This window comes from Pteropus medius, unplaced genomic scaffold, assembly GCF_902729225.1.
Source record: "Pteropus medius unplaced genomic scaffold, Ma_sr-lr_union100, whole genome shotgun sequence".
NCBI lineage: Eukaryota > Metazoa > Chordata > Mammalia > Chiroptera > Pteropodidae > Pteropus > Pteropus medius.
Genome location: NW_024351729.1, coordinates 16665789 through 16688976, shown reverse-complemented (window position 1 = coordinate 16688976; position 23188 = coordinate 16665789).

Here is a 23188-nt window from a genome sequence, read left to right as displayed (position 1 = left end):
GTCATTTACAAAATGGGTCATGGGGAGCCATTCCTTTACTTCTCTTCACCAAGAGAAGTTAAAACACAATTTAAAGGAGTATGAGAAATATGTCACTTCCAGAGGGACTCAGTTCTTCGTTGATGATTTCCCCTTCGATCCAGTTAACCTTCTGATTCTAAAGCTCATTGTCATAAACTTTATGTAAATAAGGAAGTTCTCACCGGGTAAGTATCAGGATGGAAAGTTCAAACTTCTCTTTTCCATATTAAGTACAGAGTCTCCATAAAATAAAGCGCAAACGTGTGACATATAATATTTTCTTTAGAAAAACTCTGCAGGTTGTAAGATATCAACATACATAATTCTCACAGTTCTGAAGAAAATAGTCTGTGTTCCTTGGTTGACCAAATCAAACCAGTTTCTTTCAATGCACAGCATTATAAAAGCTGTAATTTCATGCATTATTATGTACAAATAGAATTTAAGAATGCCTTCCATTTTATGTATAAAGAATGGTATATACCATAGAAGAAGAAGAATATACTTTCCACATTAATCATAAAGTTGTTTTCCAATCTCATTTGTGAACAGAATCTGTATTTTGGGCAAATGGCTATTATCATTAATCACCTAGAGCAGCCAGAACATGGCAGAGTATGAAATGTAGATTGTCTTTTTTCTCCTCCCTTTCTATTTTGAGTGGGATTGTGTTATAGTTTCCAAACACTGTATAGACTATTACAACACAGAGAGCACAGATGCAAACAGGGCATATGATTAAAAAAAAATAGAGAACAAGCCACACAGGGGTGCTTGATTTGAAAATGTCAAACATTGAGGTTATATGTTTATTTTTATTAATATTAAATGTTACTCTGGTAATATTTTGGTTTCTCTTAATCCCTAGGAATTTCTATTTAAAAAAATAGCCAGTGAGTACCCTCCATAAGTTGAATTGCACTTGAAAAAAGGAAAAGAATCATTACTTATGAAGAGTTTAATTCTATTTTCCAACTTTAGAAAAACTGAAAAAGAAAGTTATATATGCTCAGGTGTTTGGTTTGCTTAAGTTGGTTTTACTCTAGAATTTGTAGCAATGTCCTGGTTTTGTTCACTTTATCTTCTTTAAAGAATAGAATGACAACAATGGATAGGAAATGGAAATCTGTAAAATAAATATATTTACCATACATTTCAATAAATCAAAATCAACCTTGAAAATATTCCTTAAGAAATCATTAATACATTTGATAAATATGTATAAAGCATCTACTATGTACAAGGCACTATGTTAGCCACTGGAGATAAAGTAAGGAAGAAAATAGAGTCTAATTCCCTTTGGCAATTATACAGTCATGGAAAAGAAACAAAACAAAAATAAAACACATTTTAATGAGGGTTGTAAAGAATAAATAAAAGTAACTATTAAAATTATAACTGTTTGAGTGGAATGGATAGGGGGAAAGTTAAGAAAAGGTTTACCAAGAAAACTGTAATTAAGACCTGAAGAATAAGTAGAGGTTGACCATGGGAAGAGAGATGTTGAGAAATCGATTCTAGAAAGACAGATTAGCGTGTATAGAAGTTCTGAAGAGATAAAGCATATGGCATCTTGAGGAACAGAAAAGAGGCAATGTGTCTACAGCTTAGGGGTAGGTGGCATTAAGTGAGGCTGGAGAAGTAGGCAGTGACAGATCACACAAGGTTCTATGGGTCATGTTAAGTATTTTGTACTTCATAAGGACAATGGAAAGCCATTAAGGGGCTTGAAGCAAAGCAGAGAATGAATTAGATTTCATAAAGTACACCCTCCCTTCATTATATAACATATAGGGAGGCCAGAGTTGTGACACAGGTTCCCATTAATGAAAAACAGCAAAATCCCCCTTCTGTGCAATTACCAGGTGATAATTTCATTCAGACATATGAATTTTAATCTTATAATTTTCCAAATTTTCCAAGTCTTCTGCTACTCACGTAGAGTAACAGTGACTTTGACAAAGATGTTTAGTGAAAACAGAGATAAGAGCACAGAATGAAATATATTAATGAAACTGAAAATAAGACTTAGTGTTTGTTTGAAGTGGGATGAGGAGTGGGAAAAGTTAAGAATCGTCCAAATTTTTCACTGAGAGGATGTAAAGGAAAAGGAATCCTCATACACTCCTGGTGGGACTGAAAATTGTACAGCTACTGTGGAAAACAGTATGGAGGTTCCTCAAAAAACTAAGAATTGATCTACCATATGATCTAGCAATCCCTCTACTGGGTATTTACCCCCAAAGACTTGAAAACACACATTCAAAAAGATATTTGCACACTGATGTTCACAGCAGCATTATTCACACTGGCCAGGACATGGAAGAAAACAAAGTGTCCTACAATAGATGATTGGATAAAGAAGCTGTGATACATATATACAATGGAATATTACTCAGCAATTAGAAGAGATGAAATACTGCCATTTCCAACAACGTGAATGGACCTTGAGATAATCAAGCTAAGCAAAATAAGGCAGACAGAAAAAGTTGAAAACCACATGATATCACTCATGTGTGGGATATAAACCTAAAAGCAACAAACGAGCAGGACAAACAAACAGAGATGCATGACAGGGACAAAAGACTAGTGGTTACCAGAGAGTGGTGGGGAAGTGGTGGGGGTAGGTAGATGGGGTAAAAGGGGCCAATATGTGGTGACAGAAAGAAATCTAACTATTGGAGATGAACATACAATGAAATATATATGTATGCCTTACTGTTGAATTGTATGTCTGAAACTTACTGGATTTTGTTAACCAATGTCACCATAATAAAAATACAAATTAAAAAAAAATAATAAAATAAAGTCAGCTAGATAAAATGAAAAAAAGACGTATTGTTAATGATTTCAAATAAACACATAAAAATACAGAATTAAGATAAATAGCATCTGTGCACCTACCACCCAGCTTTGTCAATTTTAGTAATGTTTGTTATTTGCTTCTGATCTTTTTTCCCAAAGAATTTTCTAAGAACAAATATAACAGACATTCCTTGTTTGCCTTTCTCAAGAGATAACTACTAGTGTAAATTAAGTTTCATCAATTTCATGAATCTATCTATATTTTCACTGCATATTTAAATATAAGTGCTATAATCTATCATTTTGTTGATTTCTATACTTTATGTAAATGACAGAAAACAATACAAGTTATTCTGATAGTTATTCTTCTTAGTCAATACCATATATCTGACATTTAGCCATGTTAATAGATGATGTTTGTTCTTTCTAAACACTGTAAGGTTTTATGCTACAACTATAATATGATTTATTTATTGATAGGCATTTAGGATGTTTTCAGTTTGGGCTGTTTAAAACAATGCCACAACATTCTTTTATGCACAAATTCTTTCACTTTCTCTGTGTATATATCAAGAAGTAGAATTTGATGATCATATGGTAAGAGTATCCTTACATTTTCAGCCATTGTTAACTTAATCTCCATTTTCTATTTTTACCATCTGTAGTACATATGTGTTATTGGATTTCCATATCTTTGTCAATGGTTTGCCAATTAAATAGACAGAAAATGGTCTAATTGCCATTTTAAGTTTTAGTTCCATGATTACAAGGGTATAAACCTATTTTCCCTATTGGGTTTCCTCCTTTGGAAATTGTTTATATATTTTGCATATTTTTCTGATGCATCTTTTGTCTTCTTATTAATTTATAGGAATTTTTTATAACTAATATTTTGTTAGTACTTTATGTTGCAAAAATCTATTTCCAGTTTTTCTTTCAGGCTTTGTGGTATCTCTTGTTGAATACATAAAAAAATTAGATGTATATGTATTTTTTATTTGTGTTTGCAAAAAGTATTTGTACTTTTCCTTATCTTATTTAAGAAATTCCGTCCTACTTAGAGGTCTTAGATTAAATTAAGCTGTTCACATTTAGGACCTTAATCTACCTGAAAATCATCTTGGTGTGTGGTGTGAGAAAGATATCTGATTTTATTTTTCTATTTTTCTGTCACTGTGTATAAAGCAATTTATCATTTCTCTTTTTATTTGTAATATTGACTCTGTTACATATGAAATCATCTTATATGTGTGAGTCTGTTTTCAGATGTTTATTTTATGCCATTGGTGTATTTTTGCTAATCCCATAATTCTAATTATTATACTTTCGCAATAAGTCTAGGTATCTGGTAGGCTAGCACTTGTATTACTCCTCAAAATTGCTGTGTATATTCTGCTTATCTTTTCTTACATGTGAATTTCAGGGGGGTGGCAGTTCTAACTCTATCAAAAAACCCTGTTGGTAACTACAATTATATTAATATACTAATTTGAAGAAAACTGGTATTTTGATGTTAGTGATATTTTTCAACCCATGTGTAGGCTTGGGTTTCTCCATTTATGTGTCTCTTTTATGACTTTTATCATTATTTTGAAATTTTATCCCTAGAGGTGTGAATAATTTGGGTCAGGCTTATTTCTGAGACCCATCGATTTAATTGCTATTATAAACTTCTACTACCTCCTATGTTTTCTAATTAGTTTTATCTCTGGTATATAATATTTTTATATGTTGAGTTTGTAACCTAAAACCTAAATCCTAAAAACTTATTAAAGAACATCTACTTACTAATAAATTCTAAGAGTGTAAAGATTATTTTGAATTCTATGAAAATAATATTATCTATTTTTCTCTTCACATATATATTTTATATTTTGAAAATGTTATGGTAATTTCTGTATTTAATAGTTCACTTTTACATGTTTATTGTAGTTATTGATATATTATGCTTATTTCTACTATCTTACTTTGTGTTTTCTTTTTGTTTTTCCTTTGCCTTTGCTTTTTTTGAATGGGTCAGTTTTTTAATATTCTTGTTTTCTCCCTCTGTGGTAGGTAGAATAAGATGACCCTCAAAGATCTGGCCAGCTGTATTTATGCCTTTATGTAATCATTTCCCTTTGATTCTTTTCTAAGGAATAGGACACAGTAGAAGTAATGTATGTCACTTCCAAGAATAGATTATATAAAAAGATCATGGTTTCTGTTTTAAGAATGCTCTCTCATTCTTTTTTGGCACTCTTATGTTGGAGAAGTCAGCTGCCATGTAATGAGGCAGCCTTGTGGAAAGGCCCAGGTAAGTAAGCTTGAAAAGATCTTCTGAGGCCTACTAACAGTCATGTGCGTGAGCTTAGAAGCAGATAAAATATATCAAAGATGAGGACAAACAGGCAAAGGAGTGGAGACTTTTGGCATGAAAATAGTTGAAATAATAATTATCTTTGGATTTGAACTAGATAGGAAAAAAAATGATGACGGAATGTTTCAGGTGAATATGAAACTGGAATGTAATAGACTCTTTGAAGAGAATGGCAGGTACCAAGTGAGCAAGAATAGTGAAGGCAATCCACACAAGAGACAAGGTTTAAAGATGGGAAAATGGGTAAGATGCAGAGATGTAACATGAAGAAGTTTAAAAAAGAACTTTAAAACCAAGAAGAAAGATCTTGCTGCAGAGATTAATAGGAAAGTTATGTGATGTGAAATGCAATACTGGGGATTAGATCAGAAAGCTAACAAAGTCAATGTTATTTAAGTCTTTAAACTAAATTCTTGATGCAAATGCAAAGAACCTATTGGGATATCTGCTTGAGTTTTGAGTTTCGTGATAACTGAAAGAGCAACCAAATGTTTTGCTTATTTTTCACTTATTTTTTAAACTCAAACCACTTCTACAAGATTTTCAAGTAGTTTAAGAAAGTTTAAGCAAATATTATACTTGTTCTTAATAAAGGGAACTGTATTCTTAATGTTTGTTAGAAAGAGTTTCTGGAGCATTAGGAAATATAAAAGGGGTGTGTGTGTGTATTTAATTTTTTTTTAAAAAAAGGGCTTTTGTTCTTTCCAAAAGGAATGATAATAAACCAAATAATTATTTCTCGAAAACATACCACTGTGCAATCTTAGTAGATGTTTCATTGCTGCTAAAGTCAGCTTACCAAAGAATGATGTAACAGAAAAAAATGTAAATTTCTAAATTAGAATTTTGCATAAACCATTTTAAACCAATCAATTACTTTAATGAAAACTTTCAGTTCTCACGTAAGTCCTGTTTTCATAAACAAATATAATGTTTTGCATTAGTGGTATTCTTTTTTAATTTAGCCCATCTACTGTTCCTTGATAGGCTAACATTCAGTCAATAATTGTTGTTGTTTATAATAGCACAAGTTCTCATAGCATAACTTCTTTCCTATACTAAAAAAAATTATGATTCTTCAATATAGAAAATAGCATTCCAGTTTATAAATTTCATCATCTTTCATTTTAATTAACCATGTCTTATATGTGTGTTTGAACATTTTGATTATTTCTATTGCCCAAGAAGATCACATTGTACAATCTTACAAAGCAGACGAACACCTGTCACATTCACAGTAATGATCTTCAGCTTAGTAACAAAATAAATAATATAATATCATGAAAATCACCTGACAATTCCCTTGTAGCAAAAGTAATTGTATTGACTCTTAAAAACTTGAACGGAACATTCCTAACAAAAAGCTGACATTCTATGTCCTTGGGCAAGTCAAATGACCTTCTGTATTTACAAGATATTAGTAATTTCTTAATACACCATAAAATTATAATGGTCATAATAGCGTGTCTAATGCTGTGAGAATCTGTCACATTTGTGTTCAGAGAGCAAAACTGTATTGTCATTTGTTATACAGGGAAAAATGTCCTCTCATACCCCAAAAGACTATGTCCAGCTCCTTTGATTAGCAAAATGGTAAAAATTATTCATTGTTACGTTCCATCAGGACTCCTTGAGTAGGCAGGGGCTATTTTAAATGGTATACATATAATCACTTAGCCAAAAGGAAGCACAGAAAGTATGTTAATTTACTATGAAATTTGACCTAGATTATTAGTGCTTAAATATATAAAATGAAGACACTGACTTACATGGAGGTTTGCAAACTACAAAAATTTTCACTTAACCAATTCAGAGATAATGCCATTTTAGGGCTTTTAATTTACATAACTAAACTAAGTAAAAATTGACATTACTAAATTATAATGTGAAAATTTTGGAATATATAATATATATTTAGAGAGACTAACAGACAGAGACAGAGAGAGATCACACTTAAATATGTTTTCCAAAGGTCTAAACAGCTTTTCTCTGACCACTCCAGCTAATCTAATGAAGGAGTAAGCATTTAGAAATGACAGGAAAATCGTACCTTCTCACTTACAAACAATAAACTGATGACAGATAGTGACTTTAGAATTATATGCATTTCTGAATGTTTATTTACTCAAAGTTCCAAATATTTTAAAAAGGGCAAAGATAGCAGAACCTTAGAAAAAGAACTAAAAAAAAAATCAAAATTTTAATGAAACTTTAGAGAAGCCATCAATTTGACTACAGACGAAATGAAATTTAATGACAACAAAGACAGAGAAGATTGAGGAAAGAGAATGATTGGAAATAGAAAAAGAGCAAAATTTAGTAAGCCTAATCAAATCCGAATCCCAGATGTGAGTAATCAACACATCGTAATCAGCATGGAACGACATTGCATAGGAAATGTGTTACAACTGCCAACACAGTGGGGATGGATTCCCTTCTTACAGAGCACAGACCTCATTTCATTTGATGATAATACCCCTCTCAGCATCAAAAGATAGTTCTTGGAGGTTAGTCCTGTCAATAGCTACCAATAAGTGGTGGGCACAGATCTCTGGCAGAATCTGCTTATACTTTCTGAGACCAGTATTTAGTCACAGACAATTATATGTTACCCTTTTAAGGTTTATTGTTTAGATTCACTTTTCATTATGACTGAAAATGAGAATTTAAATTGTGATTACGTTAAATAAATATATATAATCTTAGATGAAGTAATATCCTATTAGTGAATACCAGATGTTAAAAAGTTAGTAACTCTTTCATAAATGGAGAGTTAAGCAACTAATTTAAGATATTACTGAGTTGCCCTTAGTGCAACTATGAAAAAGTCACAGTAGCCTTGACAAACATTGCTTAAGAACAATAATCATGTTATTAGCCTCATCAAATCTGCAGAAAAGGTGGGCCAGGAAGAAAGGAACCCACTTTCCTAAGGTTCAAATGTAAGATCCTATGACACAACAATTTCACTCATAAGAATATATCTTAAGAAAATAATCAATGTATATGATAATTATCCTAATATCGTTCATAGTAGAAGTAAATAAAACAAAATAGATTTATGCTAAACAAAATAAATGTGACAAAATGTTATTCACTTCCACATAATAGACGCAGCCACTAAAATGGGGTTTTCAAAAATAATGTCATAGGAAAATACACAAAAGAGTAAATGAAAAGTTTATTTTACAGGATATAACATTATATTATAGAAAACATAACATTAATTTTGTAAAATTTATAAATATGTAATAAAATATAATGTGTATCTAATAAAAATCTTCACAGTTTTTGAGAAGGTGATATTTTCTTTTCTAGGAAATCCCCTTGAATGAGTTCTTTAGTTTCATGAATGTAAAACATAGGAGATAAGACTAACTAAAAGAATCACACTGGTGTGCTGGTTTCTATAAATGCACTTTTATGTAAGACTAGGTATCTCAAAATATACTGGTGTTAGATGGAATGTTTTGATTGTCTTGTCTGGTCAGAGAATTGGAACCCAGCTATGTCTACAACTGAAGTTCCTCTCAAAGAGGGTTTTTATTTACACTATATATTATATTATCTTGGGATATGGCAAATTGTGGTGCAGGAAATAGAGTTGTGAAAGTAAACCTCAGGCAGTGAGAAAAATTTCCTTTGCTTTTTGAGAGATTTTCCAGATTTTGAACAGACATGCACGGGGACAATCCACTAAAAGAAGGAGAATCATACTTTGGTATAACATGGCAAACAAAAGCTAGGCAGAGAGGCATTTGACAGTGTTTCCTTGGTCTTAAGTCTGGAGACCCCGAGAGAAACCTGTCTACTACTACTTTCTGGCATGTATTCCTGAACCTAATAGAGTTTTTTGTTTGGTTTTAGTTTTGGGTTTGGAGTTTGAGTTTAAGGTTTGAGTTTGGGTTTGAGTTTGGAGTTTGGTTTTTGGTTTTTGGTTTTGGTTTTAGTTTTGGTTTTTTAGTTTTGGGTTTGGGTTTGGGTTTGGGTTTTGGGTTTTGGTTTTAGGTTTGGAGTTTTGATTTGGAGTTTGGGATTTAGTTTAGTTTAGTTTAGTTTAGTTTTGGTTTGGTTTTTGGTTTGGATTTAGTTTGGTTTTTGGTTTTATGTGTCAAGTCAGTACAGTGCCATAGAGAATTAAGAGAAGGCTCTGCCCCATCCTTAGGCTCGAGTGGCAAAGAATATTTTTCCTTCTCTCAAGGCCAGTTATAGAAGCAGATGAGCCAGAATAAGGGATGAGAGTTTTAGGCAGCTGTTCAAGGTTCCAATCTAGCAGAGCATCAAAAATATTATGTAAAATGTAACGAGATAGATAAAACGTAATTTATCAGAACATTTTTCAAGTAGAGTACTATCAATTCTTGAAAGGAACATTTTGACATTCACTAGTGTGGAGTTAAAACCCCACAAGAAAAACACTTGCATCATAGTGAAATGCTAAGTTACCTTTTAAAGATGATGTTCCTGTTGACCTCCAGATTTTGTAGTGCAGAGGTATGCAATTCTGGAGCCAGAGCTGAATCATTTGGAATGACATGTACAATCACCTCCCGGAGCAGTTTACCCTCTTCTCTACATAAAAGATATTTAGAAATAATCACTTGGTATCAAATCACTAGCCTTCCCAGAGTGTCCAATCCACCCTCCTCACCCCCCACGCCACATTGGTCCCAGGCAGTCACAGATTGAGTCTGGCTCTGGGGAGCTTTGGTGGGCCCTCAGGATAGCTGGACAGAACTCAGAGCCCATACCCAAGAGCCAAAGTCTGCACTTGCAGGGTTTTAGTAGGATGATGGAGGCTGGGGCTGAGGAATTACAACAGTCACAACCCTGAATACAGGACAGATATTTGGAAAAAGTTGTGGGGCCTCTGAATTAGGGCCCAGAGCACTGTAGTTCCTGGCATTGAAGGTGGTTGTCTTTCTTTCCAGATCAGCCCTGAGGCAGAGATTTTTGGGTTTTGTTCAGGGTTAGGCCTCTAGTGTCTGAAACAGAGCTTTTTACATAATAATAGTTAATTATTATTTATAAAATATATGAAAGTGACCTCATGTTACACTCATGTGCTAGAAGAAGCTAAGACATTTTGGTTTAATATATGTGAGTATATATATATATACTTACATACATATATGTATAAGTACTACATATATCTCTGAACAGATAGTACAACGAAATTCACTAAAATATCAAGTTTATGCCTGGTTCAAGTTATTATAAGTTATGTTTTTTTTTCTCTTTTCATACTTTTTTATTTGTAAATTTCCTACCTATTAATAATCAAAGAGTACTACTAAAAAATATACAATGCAAAATCCATGGAAATTGGCCCTAATGATATGAATTAAACAGAAAATACTTAATAGCAGATTATAACCACAATATATCTTATGTTTAAAATTGCCCAATACTTCAAACACTGTTCTATGTGTCATAAACACAGTTCTTTTACACGTATAATTACCAAGTTCCATTTCAGAAAGGAGCATTGTAAAAGGCAGAGATTTAAAAGCTGATGGGGGAAAAGAGCATTTATTATTTTTTTAACCCTGCAGAATGGAAGTTAAAAACAAATAGTGGCCAAAGTACCCTAGCTGAGATTTAAGCCTTTATAAATGATGCATTTTCCACTGGACAGCAATTAGATGGGTATCGACAACTTATGCCTTTATTTTTTCTGTTTCAAAGTAACCACCACACCACACTACTAATGGACACACTGCTTTTTTAACTTCACTAATACTTTTGACTAGAAATAATTTTGTAATTTTGACTTGAAAATAATTTTATCTTTCTAAATAAAACCTGTATATTTTTGCTCTGATACTTTATCTGTTCATGTAAAATTTTCCTAACTTTCTTTCTTTATAAATTCTCCTCTCGTGTACTAATCAAAGACTTTCTACAGGGAAGAACGAAGATCTATGCAGATTGGCCATTTTAATGAAAAGGCTTTTTATTCCCTAGTCTGATTCAGCTTTGATATCTCTCACAAATGAGTTAAAGGGCAATAAAATGTCAAAAGAAAGGAAGATAAATACTTTCCAGGATTAATGGCTGTTTCACCCCCCTCCAGAAATACATGTTTTTTGGGGTTTTTTTTGTTTGTTTTTGGAAGGCTGGAGAAGTGTGCTTACTGAGGAGTACAGAGAAACCGAGCAAACATCAGAGTTGCTTTCATGGGTCCTCATTATAAATTAGAAATTAAAGTGCTGGAAAAGTTTCTCATCCCAGTGACTTTTTTAGCTCTAGATTCTGAATTCTGTAACTGGAAGTACTTTCTGGAGACTCTTGAAGACAACTACTCTAAGAGTGATTCCTGAAAAATGCCAAGACTTTTCCCTAATAAAGAAGCAAGCTTAACTTACATCTCTAATTAAGAAATCATCATTTCACAAACAAAATTGCAAGTGAACAGGTGAATCTCTCAATTCTCAGTAGAGATCCATTTCTCTGTGTTTATTCATACAACAAATAAACACTGATGGACTAATCCAAGCCAGGCACTGGATCTTCAGTGGCTGACGAGGGAGATGAGGTTTATATTCTAGTGGGGTAAATAGAAAACAAAAAGAAGCAGAAAAATGACAGATAAATACAGACTACAGTTGGGTCCCTGGAGGACACAAACAGGATATGATGGCTGGGATGCAGAAAAGCAGCAGGAATGTGGTTAATGACTCAAGGCTGATTTAAGGGGATGCCTTAATGGCAAAGTGTGCAATGGCGGGCAGCGGAAGTGTCTAGAAGGAAAGCATTAGGAGTAGAGGTTGAACAAATTATTTTTTTGAATATTCTACTTTAAGTGTGCTTACATATCATATACAGAATTGATCTATAACTGTATATGGATTTAATCAGTGTACTTGTATAACTACTCTCCGCAAGAACTTTCAGGAGAGATTTTACAGGATAACAGGAACATGAAGGAGTAATTTAGGATAATTTATAGGTTTGTATTCGCCTCTAGAAAAAAGGTCCAGAACCAATATGACATGTGTCTTCCTTTGGTCTTCAAAAAGGAGATGCCAACATCTTTAAAACCAGAGGCAAGCAGATGTTCCCCAAACTGAGAATCATTGGGACATCTTGGTGTCCCAAGAGCAGTTGTTTTCTACTTGAAATGTGCAGAAGAATATCCTAACATTCCTGTAAAACTTTGAAGTCCTGGATCCTACTCCTAAAAATTTGAATTCTTGAGTTATGATGTGGGATCCTGGAATTTGCCTTTTTAGATAATTCTGATGCAGATAGCCTAAGAACCATACCTTAAAGAAACCTGCTCTCAAATTCTCCTCAACAATATGGACTAGATTTTGCCTAAGACTTGACATCATAGGTGGGTTAAACTAAAACTGAGATTCTTGGCATGGCATGCTTGGTCTTGTCCTGTCCCAAAGCCACTGTTAAAGTGCAAATATCTTTGTGTGTGTTAGAAAATTTTTCTCCCATTTGGAAAGGGGTTTATATAAAGGAACCTTTCCTCCAGCAGAGATAGCTCTGAACCAGGATGCATGATTTGTCTAGGGGATAATGTACTGAATTTCAGCTGCATTGACCCTCTGGACTAGGCTGGGCCTTTTAAAAGAGGCTGCCCGACTACAGGCTACAGTGCTGTCATTATCCCAGGGCACAGATATCAAAATGAAAATGTGCATCGAAACCAGGAGTGCCAAATTATTTTACAATTAAGATGGAATCACTTGCAAAGATTCTTGCCTTGTTAGTCCCCTATTTTCAAAGACTACTAGTTTTACTGGTTGTGTGTTGCTAATTGTGTCTTGGTATTTCATTTGGCTGTATAATTTATATAATGTGAAAGATATATATTAGAGATAGTCTATATATTCTAGTTGTTTTAATTAATATGAATCCAGGAAACCCTCAACTCTTTCTTGATATCTTTTACAGTTAGTTTCTCCACCAGTCAACCTCAAATCCTTTAGAATTTAGTCCACATCTTTTTATGTTCTTATCTCTCTACATTTTCCCTTGGATAACCTACCTATTCCCGTGGCTACAGGTACCATCACTATCTGATGACCAAGAGATTTATAACTCAGAATCTGGTATGAATTCTAGATCTCTTAGATGTTTGCATTTGTATGTATCAAGACTAGCATGTCCAAAAGGGAATACTGCCTCTCTTTTTCAAACCCACTTATCCAATCTCCATGCTCAATCAGTTAAAGCTGAAATATGGATGACATTCTTGATTCTTTCCCTTCTGTTACTTTACTTTCAATCTGTTAAGGTCTAAGCATTATAGGAGGAGCCATTTATGTGTTTCCTTATAGAAAAGGAATTCTAAAGCAAAGAATTGGTTACACAGTTGATAGATGGGCTGAAAAACTAAACAGCAATTAGTGATACAACTCAAAAATTAGCAGCAGAGCCAAGGGTAGATGTGGTGTTACTGGAGACTAGAGACTAGGAGCATCAAGCAAAAGGTAAAACCAAAGTTAGCCAATCTGGTATGAGATGAGGCCACAGATAAAATGCTATACCTTCAGAAATGTTCTCCTTCCTTCCAAATTCCAACCAGTGACTTGTATCATTTGTAGCCACATAGAGCTGGAAAACACAGCCTGAAATGTGGAATAAAAAAGGAGGAAGATGAGCATGGGTTTGAGTTTACAACCAATGATACAAACAAATACTCCTAAAATCTATCACCTTCATCCAAGCCATTGGTATTACTTCTACAGGCTTCTAAAATATCCCTGTCCAATTGGTGCTCCCTCCAGAGCCAGAGTAATTCTTTTTCAAACATAAATTAGACCTGTTTCAAATGTAATTGTCTACCTTCATGCCTTACTCCTTCTCCATCTGCTTAAAGCACATCAGTGGCATCCTAGTGCACTCAAGTCACAAATACTTAACCATGGACTGTGAGGTTAGCTAATCTAGGCCCTGCTTATTTTTCCAAACTCATCTTTGACCACTATCCATTTCACCTAATCCATTCCAAAGATGCTAGCTTCCTTTTTAGCTTCTGGAATATACCAAACTTTTTCACTCTAAAGCCTTAGAAGTCTTGTCACTACTCAGTTATTAAATGGCTGCCTTCTTCTTATCTTCCAAAGCTGATACAATGCTACCACCTCAGATGGACTTTCCAAATAACTGCATCTAAGTAGCATCGGCCCTGCCACCCTCTCTGTTATCTTCATGGGTTCTTTTCTCAGTTTATACCTCTGTATTTCTTTATTTGTCCCCATCTTCCACTATTAAACTATAGGCACCATGAGATAAAGAATTCATATTATTTCAATTTCCAATATATACTTAGAATATAGTAGAGTATTTGGTACAGTATCAACATTCGAAGTGATTATTGAATAAAGAAATCAATGTATGACTCTAGAGAAGACTTGAAGTTGAATTGGAAACTATATTAAGAGAAAGTAAAAACATAAAATAGAAAAAAATCAGATGTCTAGTGTTTTTGTTTTTCTAAATAATTATTATTATAGAACGTGGCAATTACAGTACTACAGATGTTATATCATAAATACCATGGAAAGAAAAGTTTCCTGGTTCTGTCACAGAAATTCAATAATCACATGTACTTTTAGTGGTATAATGAGTCACTGTTTTGTTTTTTTTTCCTTTACTTTCAACAGAGAGCAGCGTTTCTGAAGATTCTGATTCAGTAGGTCTGGGGTAGATTTGAAATTCTGTATATTTAACAAGTTTCCAGGTAATTCCCAAGCTACTGGTCCAGGGACCACATTTTGAGCAGCAAGTGAGCCATTAAGTTGATGAATTGAATTTACATGGATGTTTTCCAATGTCCACACCTTTTAGCTTCTCTGTACGCTAAGCTGAAAAGGAGAAAGAAACCATAAAATCAATAGGCTGCAATGTTCAATTAGTCTCATCAATCTCTTGGCCACATTTTGTTCCTCTGAAATTATGGTCTCAACCTCTATTTACTTTATAACAGCATTTTCTAACAGATTTTCCAGTTCAAATTTTCATCATTAAAGCATTAAGTAACTCATGTTTGAGAACTAACAATAAATGTATAGATCAATACTGGTAATCTTCATTTGTATACTGCTTTATAGCTTATACAGAACTTTCAGGTACATTATTGCATTTAATCCTCACAGCAATCTAAGCTGTAGCCAAGGCAAGAATCATTAACTTTATACTATAGAAAAGTAAGTTGATGTAGAGACACATTAACTGTGATAACAATCAGTAACATGTTCATAGCTTAGAGTTAATAAACCACTTTAATATGCATTAGCTAATTTGATTTGCATAACAATCTTCAAAATCAGATAAATATCTGTGCTTGGTGATTGGTCATAGGCGATTGCAGTGTCCCAAAATATTTTTTCACATCAGTTTTGTTGTGTCTGTCTCCTTGGCTACCTTTAAAGAATATAGAATTTGGATTTGAATCCTTGCTCTATTATTCACTGCCTGTGAAACCTTGTACAATTGACTTAACTACTCTGATGCCGTGTGATCTTATCTGTAAATTAGAAGAAATAGTAACTTCTATCACAGGAAACCACATTTCTGCTCTCCAGAAAAACAAACAAACAAACAAAAAACAGTAGAATGACCTTGGGTCATTAGCACTGATAAATGTCTCTGGATAAGTGACCAAACATCTACTAGAATTAGATTGGTTCGGGGTTACATTAAAGCAAGAAAGTTTCTGCTTAATTAGAAATATCATCAATATCATACAACTGAAAAAAATCCTGTTATTAAATAAGATATCTATCTAAACGCTTAAAAAAGAAAAAAGACAAAATATCTTTTCTCGCCACAGTCTAGATCAAAAACAAAAGAACTGAAAATGGACTGAGTAAATTCATTAAAAAAAAAAAAAAAAAGCAATTTTGAATAATTTTCCAGGAACATCCAAGGTGTTTACATCAAGTTTTCATATTACTTTTCATTTCATTTGTAAATGTTTATACAGAAAAGCATAATGATTCCATTAATATTAGCCCAAAATATAGATTTTCTACATTCTACCAGTTGAATACAGTCTCAATAAATACTCAGAATTTAAAGCATCTGCTAAATTCCTAATGTGTCCATCTGAGATGAGTCCTAGAAGCGAATAAAGAAGAAAGGGACACATTATCTCATGTAGTATTATCATTATTTTCCAAAGTACTTTACTGAACTACCCCATGATTAGGCCAATAAGGGTCCATCTACTTCCTTCTTCTAATTTATTTAATGTAATTTAGCAAATGTACATTAAGTATTTATAGGATTAATAAAGATGAGCAAGACATTGCTGATTCTCAAGGGTACTAACATATTAATATGGGTGTTGGACCCTGTAGCAATTGACTACAATATAAAGAATGATAGCATAATAGAAGTATATATAAAGTAGAGTGGAGTCAAGTGAGGCATGGAGAAGGAGGCATGGCATGGAAAGAAAGCACAAAAAATTAAATAACATAAAAATTAAGTGGATACAGTTTTCAAATACTGGACTTTTTCTGAGTTACCCACTGATTCACACAGTCTCATTCTCAAAATTCATATCACAAAATCCAGTGCTATGACCTAAATCTAGGTGGGGGTTATAATGTTTCCTGAAGTACCTAACACACAACATGTACCAGAAGGTACCCGCTGCTAGCTATTGCTGATAATGACATCTCTGATAAGTGATTTATACCGTAAATGTTTATAATTATAGATCACTAATTATCAAAAATATTTAAGTGAATGTTCACAATAATTTATAGAAAAGGTAGCACACGGGAAGCCAAAAGAAAGCTGTTAATCATGTGAGATGACCTAGGAAATAGAGCAGAAAAGCATCAGTGTCATAAAAGGCATGAAACAAGGTAATGTGCTAGCTTCTGTGAAAGCATTTTTATTAAAACATGCCAGGTCTGGAAAATAGTGAGGAAATTGTTATTTTTAGGATTTGGAGAGTATATTCTCAGGTCCTAGAAAATGGTGTGAATGCAGTGGGCTTCACTAGAAGAATCTATTACATTACACAGAAAGCAAATAACAAGAGAATCAGAGTAAAAGCTTTTCATATTCAAAAAAGAAAGAATAAAATTTTAAAAAAATTATATTTCCCATGACTTAACTATATTTATTCAATGGAATATAATGCAGACATGAGAAAGAGTAGAAAGTCCCCCTATTATTCTTTAAAAGATACAAATCATAATATATCACTTAGAAAGTAAGTAGAAAATGTTATTTTAAAATCCTACGCTAAATTCAGAAAAATAAATGGGCTCTATAAAAGGCTGAACGTGAGAAAAAATGTTTTAAAATAAAAAAAGTATATTAATTCAAGGAGATAGTGACTTTGAATTTTCATGTTTCATAACATACAAAATATATCACATTATTTGAGACAAAATAAGCAGGTATTATTGCTTTATTTTTAAAAAGAAATGAGAGCAAGAAATTTAAATTTGAGTGTCTTTTCTTTCTGGTAATATTCCCATGAGAATAAGTTGAGAAGTGGTACAAATTAAATTTAAAAGAAAAAAAAATGTTTGAAGATATCAAAATGTTACTAAGGCAACCAGGACTTGAGGGTTCCTAAAAAAAGGAAAAGACATTGAGACGAATCCAATATTTGGTGGTGTGTTTTACCTCATGGTGTTTGCTAATTGGGAAGTGGCATAAGACCAAGAGGCTAAAACATGGAGCAGAGATTAGAGTCTGAAAGCCTGGGAACCTGAGCCAAGTTTTCTGTTGTTTTTAAGGGATATGGAGACAAACATTGATTTTGGGCCTTCCAAAACAGCCGCGTAGAGGCCAACACACTGGGCAGAAGAAAAGTGCAATAAGATAAGCCCAATATTCTGCAACTATTTTCCCTTTGAGGCATTTGATAACTTATAAATGGCACATAATGAGAAGCTAAGAACTTAGCAGTGAAAACTAAGAACCTGAAAAGACAGAAACAGTTTTCTGGGATCTCACAGAGCATGGGGCACCAAAAATGAAGTTCAGGTTCCACAAAGGAAGAGCATCCTTAAAATACAATCTAGACTTTGAGTTTGAATGACTGCACCAACTCCAAAATAGACATTATTTTTGAGGGACTTTGGACATTAAAATAAAAAAGACCATATGTTGGGCCTTAAAACAGATTAAAACAGAATATACTCTTTGATATTTGTAAAACTAAGATAAAAAATACAAAGAGAAAATCTTCAACTCTTTAGAAAGCAAGCAATACCTTTTTAAGTAGCCATATTTGAATCAAGACATTACAATGGTAACAATAAAGTGTTTTGAATGAAATAATTAATATGCAATATATCAAAACCTGTGGAATTGAACTAAAGCAATGCTTTGTGGAAAATTTATTGCCCTAAATAAATATATTAGAAATAAAAGCTTAAGAATTAATAACCTTTTTAAACATCCCAAAAAAGTTTGAAAGAACAAATTAAGCTCAAAGAAAGTTAAAGAAAAAATAATAAGTTGTATAAATTGATAAATCAAGTATGCACTAGAAAAAAAAATTGACTCAATCAATCACTCAATGGATATAAAACTTAAGTAGGCTTATAACTGCTAAGGAATTATAATCCATAATTAGAAATTTGTACAAAAAGAAAATTCTAAGTCGAGATAACACAAAAGTTACACAAACTCTTTCAGAGATAGAAAAAAGAGAACTATTTTACAATTTATTTAATAAAGTTGGTATAGCACTTATGCTCAAAACCAGACAAAAATATTACAAGATACGAAAACTATAGCCCAATCTCTTTCATGAACATATATATAACATTCATAAATAAAATTTTAACAAACAAAATCCACTGATATATGAAAATGAGAATATGTCACAACATATTTCACAAATTCATGGTTGGTTGATCAGTATAAAATTAATCAATGAATACCATAACACTAACTGAATAACAGTCAAATCATATGATCATCCCTGTAAAATCAGAAAAAACATTTGATAAAATTTAGTATCTGTTAAAAGAAAAAAGCTCTTAATAAACTAAGAATAAAAGAGAGCTTCCATAATTTGACAAAGGGTATCTATAAAAATTCTAGAGCAAATATCATACTTGATAAAATATTAAAAATTTTCTTTACAGGAAAGGAAAAGTAATGATAGAATTTCCTTGTATTTGACTTGAATGTTGAGCCAGTGAAATAAATCAACTAAAAGAAAGTAAATATGTAATTGGAAGAACAATCTAAAGCAGTAAAACTGTTATTATATTCAGGTTAACATGACATGATTTTATACATCATGAACCCAAGATCATATACAGAAAACTATTAGAATTAATGAATGAATTTGCTGAATTGTTGCTTATGAATCCAACATAAAGTATTAACATCAATTTTATTTAGATACACCACAAAAAATGAAGTTTAATAAATGATACAATGTATATCAGCATCAGGAAACATCAAATGTGTAATAATAACTAACAAACAATAGAAATTATATAAACAACTACAAATCATTATTGAGAAAATTAAAGACCTAATAAATGGTAGACTATACAATGTACATGGTTTGAAAAAGTTAATGTTGAAAAGATGTTAAATTTTCTGAAATGGATCAATTTTCATATAAATATAGCAAGATTTTTTGGTGAAAATTGACACACTGAATATAAAATGTATATGAAAGTGAGCTAAATAACCAATCTAATCTCAAAAATAAAAGTTAAATGACTTATACAACCAGCCATCAAGTCTTATCATATAATTAATACTTATTCAGACAAAGTGGTAATTATAGACAATAAGGCCAATGGAAGAATAGAGAATCCAGAAGCAAACTCACATATATTTAGGGGTCCTTGCAGTTCAAACTCACATATATTTAGGGGTCCTTGCAGTTCAGGATGCTCTTTTTAATGAATGGTGCTAGGTCAATTGGATAGACACATGGGAAAAAACTATCATTGTTTATATATTGTATCATACACAAATCAATCTCTGATAGATTTTTGATCAAAATATAAAAGGAATACTATAAAGTTTCTTGAAAATAATACAAGAACATATTTTAATGATCTTGGGATAGCCAAAGTTATCTTAAAAAGGAAATACACACATACAAAAGCACTAAACATAAAGGAAAATTGATAAATTGAATTGCATTAAAATTAAACCTATGTTCATCAAGAAATACCAGTAGAGAATATGAAAATAAGCCACTGAGTAGGAAAAACATTTGAATACATGCAAAAGGCAGAGGGCCTATGTCAAAATATTTTAGAAAAAGACAGATAATACAATTTTTAAAAAATGGATAAGAGATGCAAGCAGTAAATGACCAGTAAACATATGAAATGTTCTTAACCACAATAAAAATCTGGAAAATGTAAAGTAAAATTACAGCAAAATACCAATACATACCTACTAGAAGGATTAAAATTAATCCTTTATCTAATACCACATACCCACTAGGACTGACAATATCAAGTATTCATATATAAGCAAATATAAAGGAACTGGAATTCTCAAACACTACTTATGGCAGTATAAATTGACACAATACCTTTGGAATACATCAGTATCTATTAATGATAAACATAAACCTTATTGCCTAGCAAATCAAATTTTAACAAGCATACATATATATGTTCACCAAAATATAAATACAAAAATGTTCATAACAATGTTATTCTTAATAACTCCAAACTGGAAACAATCCAAATGCCCATCTACAGTAGAATATATAAGTAAATTGTACTACTTACACAATTCAATACAGTATACAATGAAAATGAACAAATTATACGTAAAAATATGACTAAATCTCATCAACAATATGTTGATCAAAATATATCTAGGCACAGAGGAGTACACACTTCATGACTCCATTTATATGAGATTCAAAAATGAATGTTCAACAATGTACTGCACCAACCTCCCCATCTACTGGTTAAGGCATTGTACCAGGGCTGCGCTTCTGAGGCTGGGTCACAAAGGGTATTGCTACAGCACAGGATAAGGCTGTGCCTGACTCAAAGCAAGCCACAAAACTGAGCCACAGAACAAGCTGCCTAGGGGCGAAAGTAGATACTGAATGAATAGCAATTGTGCTTGCAACATCCTCACAGGAGAGGGACATGTTGCAGCAGTCATGTAGTTGCTGGGTACATGGGTCTTATAATAATAGATACTCCCACCATACTGCTGGGACTATGCCTTAGTATGGAAGGGTGCGCAGATAGTTTCTGCAGATTTCTCAGGAAAGCTGCACAGAGCAGAGGGCCTAGGAGGGTAGTATATGGAGCCACATCATTTATGATAGAATTTTTAATGTTTGCTGCTTTCTTAAAAGGAAATAAATCCATAATGAGGATAAAAGATGGTAAGAAGACCATGATCTGCATCGTAGTCCTGGTCTCAGGGTCTATAACAGAAGGTGGGAAAAAGGCAGCCCAAGTGAGATGCTATTAGGTACTACAGCTGAGGACTTCTAGAAGGTCTGTAGTGAATATCAAAGCAGGAGGACTTTGAGTGCTAAGCTCACTCACTCAGAGAGAAAGGAAAGGGAGTGTTACTGTTGCACCATACTAAGAAACGCTTTGGGATGGTATTCCAGCTATTCAACATCAGATACGGCACAGGTGATATAATTACAGATTATTGATAGTTTAATATACTGCTTTTGGCATTTTTTGTTTGTTTGTTTTGGTGTTAGGGAAAATTGAGATTACCCTAAAGAAGAAAAAAAGTTTAAAGAAAAGAAAAACAAACACAAAAATCAAATCAAAGAAGTGATTATATGTATTAAGTACTTGGGGGCATACAGGGAGCATTTGTAAGAATGAAATTAAGAGTTATTCTTTAATAAAAAAGAGGAAATTAATAAAAAATTATTTTAACTTGATTTCACATAAATAGCCACATACCAAATGTCTAGGGGTCTCCTATGGTACCTTCTCATTCTATTTTTCTGCCCCCAAAACCAAATATTAATCATAAAATTATTTTGAAGTTATAAAAAATATTTTGATTCATCCATGATGAATGTGGATGCCAAACACATATTTGAATTTGTGACACCTAGAATGATGTATCTGAGACTCTCAAAACCTTGAGATACAATTTATTGACTCTATCCCCTTTTCTTCTTTCCCATCCACCCTCTGATCTCATAACTTCTTGCCTACCTCATTACAACTGTCATCTAATTGATTTGTCCGACTACAGTCATCACATCATCGCACCCCTAGCAGAATCATCTTACATACATTTGCCAAAATAATTTTTTTTCAGTTCTAATTGTCTCATTTTTCTGCTCAAAATAAATTAACACATAAAATATACTTTTGTGGTTTAAGAAGACTTACGTTTCTTTCAATTCCTCTTTAAGCCCTTTGGTTTCTAAGCCAAAATTATGGCCAACATTAATAACCATTAACATTGATTGATTGTTTACTCTGTGTCAGGCACTATGCTGAGTACTTAATATGCATGATACCGTGCCATGCTCCCTAGAATGCAATGAGGTTTTCTGGAGAACTATCACAGAGACATTATAAAAAGCATTTGCTGAAGATGACAAAGCTGCTTTCACCTTGAGTCCCCAAAGGATTTCATGGAGCAGAGCCTGCCCACTACCTTGTCATATGAAGAAGAAATAAATTATTTTATTTCAGCAATTACCTTCTTGTACCTATTCATTATAGCAGTTTAGCATACCTAAATCCCTTTTATTATAGCTAAGGAAATGAGACAGGTTAGGGAATTTGCTCAACTTTTCACAGCTAGTAAGACTGAGACTGAAGTGAAATTGTCTCCATCGAAGACAAATGTTCTTAACTACCATATCACAATATGCCAAAGTTACAAAGCTTCCTCAAGAGTCAAAACTCTAATCCCAATCTCATTCCCCAGCATTATCATTTTTCTACCTCTTTGGCTTTTGTGTTTTTCTTCCAGAGTCCCCTTTCTGTCCATAAAACCAGTTGCTCAAGAACACAGTCACATGCTACTGCCTCGATGACTGGCCTGACCCCGTAGCTGAAATAATCT